The sequence below is a fragment of the Schistocerca cancellata genome, chromosome 1 (genome assembly GCF_023864275.1).
Source record: "Schistocerca cancellata isolate TAMUIC-IGC-003103 chromosome 1, iqSchCanc2.1, whole genome shotgun sequence".
Taxonomy (NCBI): Eukaryota; Metazoa; Arthropoda; class Insecta; order Orthoptera; family Acrididae; genus Schistocerca; species Schistocerca cancellata.
The window spans coordinates 191,593,944-191,600,323 of NC_064626.1; positions in this window are offsets into that span (position 1 = coordinate 191,593,944).

Here is a 6,380-nt window from a genome sequence, read left to right on the forward strand (position 1 = left end):
GTGCTTAGCGGGGCGCGCTCTAGTGGGAAAGTTGTGTACGCGCTGACTATGCGGAACTATGTACATAACACTTTCTTTTCGCCCGAAAAGCGGGAATTAGTGAGATTCCTTTTACAGGTATCTCAGCTAATTTACTACCACTTTCTACCAGCTCTGAGTAAAAAGATGTTGAAAGTACTGTCACTTCCGACCCTGAATCCAGACATGCTCTCGTCTTAATTTCGTCCACAGTTGTTTCAATTAGGGGACACAGATTGTCCGCTTTTTCTGGGAACGCTGGTTCATCATAGTACTGGTCTAACTCATCTTACGCTTGTGATTGCCAGTACCGCACATTGTGTATGTGATGGCCTTTCTGTACCGTAGCGTCCCCTGCAATATCTCATTTTCTCTAATCATTCGATTGTGTGATCTCACGTTCCTCTGCCTGAGGTGGGGTCAGATGTGGTGAACCTGCATTATTCTCACAGTCTCTCCCATAATGCGACGTTTGCATGCAGTTCACGTGCCGTCTTTGGTTTGGCGCTTCGTTCCTGCCTTGTTCTCATTGGTGTAGACCATGAGGTCTATCTCGCTCTCGCCTATTGCCCTCTTCTCTCTTTATTCCGTAATTGCTCCAATTCTGTCTGCCATTGCGGTGCACAAACCCTTTCGACGCCCCATTTTCCGCCTTAATTGCGTGTCCATTTGCTGTCCTTTGCTTCTCCTGCTCTTCGATTTCGTTCAAGTACCTTAAAATATAGAGGAACTGTTCTCTCGACCGTGCCCCGGGGAGTGTACGTTGTACATGAGCAGGGAAACGTGAGCGCATCGCGCTGCACCATTCCTCACCTCTCATTTTGTCATCCAAGTATCCCGCCAGATCGACAAAGTGAGCAGCGTATACTGTTATGCATTGGTGTGACTGTGGTGCATACTATCCTCGATATATACCCATCTTTGCACTCGCCTGTGCGGCCAGGTTCCAGTATGTTGCCAGAAACTGTGTGCAGAAATCCTTGTCACTACTGTTCTCGCCAATTGTAACGTCAAACCAGGCAGCCTCCTCCTGATCGAGCGTCTGGCGTGCAACGAGTAAAGCGTTACATTCCGCCACTCCTTCCACACACACATACACGTCTAAATTCTTCAGGTATGCCTTCGGGTGAGTGCGACGCGTTCGGCCGAACTTGGACAGTGGTATATCCACCCCAGGCATCGGTGGTGCGGCTTGCAAATTCGTTGGCGTGACCTGCGGCAAAAGGCCATTGTCGCATTACAGACACTTCTTGCTCGAGGACTGACACTCGTGTTCGTGTCTCCTTGGATGATTTACTTTTCTCATCTAGGTGCACAGAGAATTAGCCATCTTGGAGTTTGACCAAGTTGTCAGCCTTCGTTTCACTCTTTCTGAAGAAAGAAGGTTGTCGATGACCTTCATCCGTGCCTTTCGGCCTCGGTGTCCAGTTCGTGCCTTACTTTAACAATCTGAAGATCAAGCTTTTGATTGCAAAGTTTTAGCTCCGTTTTGAGTCTTTCAAACCGCGATTTATTCTCCTCCCTTATGGCTGTTAACTGTGACGTGCAGTTTTCTAGTATCGCGAGAATCCGATCTAGTGGACTCTGACTTTGCGTATCCCCCATACACGTGCCTTGTGTTTCCTCGCACGCCCCCGAACCTTCGTCAACTAGCTTGACTGTCCCAGATCTCAGTTGCATAGAGAAACTAAACTAAAAACTAAAAGCACTCCACAGAACGTATAGAGACAGTACAACGCTGATGACAACGTTGTTAACAGCTAACAGGACAATGGAAAACGTGGAACAGATTATTCACAACAACCAACTACGCATTCTAAACTACTTCAAAAATGTGAGCAGGCTATGGGAACTAAAATTGACTACACTAGCTACCACTATATCTACTTTACATGCTCATTTGCTACACACTTAGCACACGCAACCACACCACCCGTGCACCTGACGTCTCACACAATGAGGTTAACATATGCTACTAATAGAATGGGGATTTTTTCGGAATAGTGTCTCGAAACTTAAAAGTTCTCACACTAATAACAACGTGAGAATAAAGTCATATCGAAGTCCCAACTTGGCGCCAAAAGTATAGTAGACGCTGGAGAAATTATATTGTGACATCAGATACCGGAGGCCCCACGTTGGGCGCCAAAAATGTTGTGATCAATTCGGGAAATTATTTTGTGACATCAGATGCCATGAAATTTAACAATAACGTCACCCCACGTTGGGCGTCAGAACTGTAGTGAATTCGAGAAATTAAATGAAATTCTAACATTCTACGTGGTGTCTGTTTGTTCTATATCGTGTCTCCCTACCACTTTCGCGCAACGACGCTCTGAGCGTGTCTTTTAGGGAATTGACTAGTTTGAACCTGGGACCTGTTGCAGGTAAGGAGACGTCAGACCACGCATGACATGTAGAGTTCAGAAGAGTTCAGTGAGACTAGCGATGATATAACCAAATTCTTAATGATTTCAACGTCAGCTCCACTGCACTCCCTGTAAAAGAATCTTAATACTAACTAAATTTAGTGGAAGGGGTTCAAGGCTTTCCTATTTTTAGTTAGCTGGTAAAATAAAGTCGAAAAAGTAGTTAAGTTTACCATTGGAAATTTTATTCTACTCACAAAACATTGTTTATAAATTGCACTATTGATAAAAGGAAATGTTTTAATACAGGATGGTAAAAACCAACTGCGTTCAACAAAAATGTGAACGAATATTCCCTGGATGGGTTTCCAAGTTCTACAATGGGTCGAAGGATGACCTATGCCATATCACATCTATAATCTAGGTTTAAACTAAGTTTCACAAAAGAGAAAACTATCAAAATGGTCTACAGTGACCCTCAATTATCTTTAATTACTTATCTAACTTGTCGTAAATTACAGTGGCTGATGTGGCTTCTCAATAACTATATAACAAAAAAACCATCGCGTTTCAGATTTTTACTTCAAGTGGCAAATGTGAACACCACGAGCTTTAATTGACGATCGACACTAGTATTACGCAAAAAGGGAGTGTAACAGATGAGACTTCTGCAGTTCTGAGTGAAGCTTTATGCGCTGTTATGCGGCATCGCGTGCGTTCATTACCTTCTCGGTCTTCGTCAGGGGGCGGCAGGCAGCACAGCTCCGCTCACCTCGCCGTCTCGGAATCAACTCCTTCCTATCTTCTCCTTACTACAATTTACCGAAGTTGGTTTAAAAAAAACTATCTGGCTGTGTTTTCATCTGACCAATCAGGGTCTCAATGTTAACCTTAAGCTCCGCCTACAAAAATACTGTCTATCCAATGAGAAACGTTATACTTTTCGTGGTGGGGAAATGGTTTTAAAGTTTGCAACGTAACAGAGACGCGAAAATGTCTCACGCTAAAACTTGCAGCTGGTGTGGTCCTTTTAGTGTTATCGTAAGATCTATACTGTTCTTCTGGAGGGCTCTATCATTTAACATAGGCTGGGGGGTGGTCCTGACGTAACAGAGACGCGAAAAAGTCTCACGCTAAACCTTGCGGGTGGGGTAGTCCTTTTTGTGTTATCGTAAGATCTATACTGTTCTTCTGGAGGGCTCTATCTTTTAACATAGGCTGAGGGGTGGTCCTTACGTAACAGAGACGCGAAAAAGTCTCACGCTAAACCTTGCGGGTGGGGTAGCCCTTTTTGTGTTATCGTAAGATCTATACTGTTCTTCTGGAGGGCTCCAGCTTTTAACATGGGCTGGGGGGTGGTACTAGCGGTTAGCTGGCGACGTGGGTGTCCGTGCCTTATCATAGGGCCTTCCAGCTTAAAACGGTTCTGCTCTCGGTTTCTGTTCTCATTTCTCCCCTTGGAACTGCGTCTGTCTCACGGTGGGAAGGTATGACATGCATTTAGGCATTCTTGTGTTAGTCTGTGGTATTCCATTTGATCTCTCGTTACTTGTATACTTTGGTTAATTTTATGTCACGATTTATTCGGAACTATGTGACATACTACTGGACTTGCTTATCATGTCAGGGTTTTCATGGAAGGTGTTGGATTTGCCTGACACCTTACAAAATGAAACATAAAGAATAAACAATTAAAGGGTTCATGTATGAATATCGATTGCTTATATGTTCGGCATATGAAAGAAACGTATTTACACTACTGGCCATCAAAACTGCTACACCATGAAGATGACGTCTACAGACGCGAAATTTAACCGACAGGAAGAAGATGCTGTGATACGCAAATGATTAGCTTTTCAGAGCATTCACACAAGGTTGGAGCCGGTGGCGATACCTACAACGTGCTGACATGAGGAAAGTTACCAAATGATTTCTCATACACAAACAGCAGTTGACCGGCGTTGCCTGGTGAAACCTTGTTGTGATGCCTCCTGTAAGGAGGAGAAATGTGTACCATCACGTTTCCGACTTTGATAAAGGTCGGATTGTAGCCTATCGCCAATGCGGTTTATCGTATCGTGACATTGCTGCTAGCGTCGGTCGAGATCCAATGACTGTTAGTAAAATATGGAATTGGTAGGTTCAGGAGGGTAAAACGGAACGAAGTGCTGGATCCCAACGGCCTCATATCACTAGCAGTCGAGATGACAGGCATCTTATCCGCATGGCTGTAACGGATAGTGAAGCCACGTCTCAATCCCTGAGTCAACAGATGGGGACGTTTGCAAGACAACAACCATCAGCACGAACAGTTCGACGACGTTTGCAGCAGCATGGACTATCAGCTCCGAGACCATGGCTGCGGTTACCCTTGACGCTGCATCACAGACAGAAGAGCCTGCGATGGTGTACTCAACTACGAACCTGGGTGCACGATTAGCAAAACGTCACTTTTTCGGATGAATCCAGATTCTGTTTACTGCATCATGATGGTAGCATCCGTGTTTGGCGACATCGCGGTGAACGCACAAATTGAAGCATGTATTCGTCATCGCCATACTGGCGTATAATGCGGCGTAATAGTATGGGGTGCCATTGGTTACACGTCTCGGTCACCACTTGTTCGCATTGACAGCCCTTGAACAGTGGACGTTACATTTCAAATGTGTTACGGCCCGTGGCTCTACCCTTCATTCGATCCCTGCGAAACCCTACATTTCAACAGGATAATGCACAACTGCATGTTGCTGGTCCTGTATGGGCCTTTCTGGATTCAGAAAATGTTCGACTGCTGCCCTGGCCAGCACATTCTTCGGTGGCGGAGCAACTGGCTCGTCACAATACGCCAGTCACTACTCTTGATGAACTGTGATATCGTGTTGAAGCTGCATGGGCAGCTGTACCTGTAAACGCCATCCAAGCTCTGTTTGACTCAATGCCCAGGCGTATCAAGGCCACTATTACGGCCAGAGGTGGTTGTTCTGGGTACTGATTCCTCAGGATCTATGCACCCAAATTGCATGAAAATATAACAACATTGGGTTCTAGTATAATATATTTGTCCAATGAATACCAGTTTATCATCTGCATTTCTTCTTGGTGTAGCAATTTTAATGACCAGTAGAGTATTTTAGTGTTGTTTACACAAAACAAAGCAAAATTATAAATCTCAGGGCTGATTTGACTGGGCGTGGACATGACTCAGTTATTAAGGGCAAAGAGGACGGAACTAATCGTCTCACCATTCGTGTTATCGTTCGTCGTGTACTGCTGTCGGTTGCAGGCGCTGCGTCGGTGCGGCGCGTCGCGTCGGAGCTGTGCTGCACGGGTTGGCTGCCTTCATTAGCAATCGCGGCTTAGCAGCGGGTCCCAGGTACGATCTCCGCACTGTCTGCCGTGGTCGGTTGCGTGGCCGATGCTGTGCTGTCACGGCGTCGGAAGGAGGGATGTTGGCTATGGGTGGCGGAGGGCCCATGTCCTCTCGCTTCCACAGTGTCTTCATGACTCCCTCATTTAGCTTCTCATCCATCTCTCAGCTCAACTAGTCTTCGAAACATTATTTCTTACAGCGTAGTCATTGGCGGATGAAATTTTTAATATAGCGCAATGACAGATCGCCATTTCATCGCCACGCCTCTCCGTGTGGTGTGGAAATTTTATATCTTTTCTGGACTTGCGTGTGCCTCGTGACTTGACATCTTTCTCACGATTTCACATTATGAAGATGTTTTCCTTCCTTCTGAGGCTTTGGGGAGAGCAGCTACACAACAATTCCCTATAACCACTCTATCTGCATGACTCATGTTTGGGCATCCTCTCAAAATCTGCCGGCGTCCTTTACAAGGAATGTCCTCACTGTTCAGGAAAACATCTTCTTAAGAATATTGTTTTCTTTCACACGCCTCCCTGCGCCGATTCCCCCCACTTTCTTCACTCTCCTCCCTTTGCCCGTGGGGTGCTGCAATTGTCGGCACATCCCTGTTTTCCAAGGCA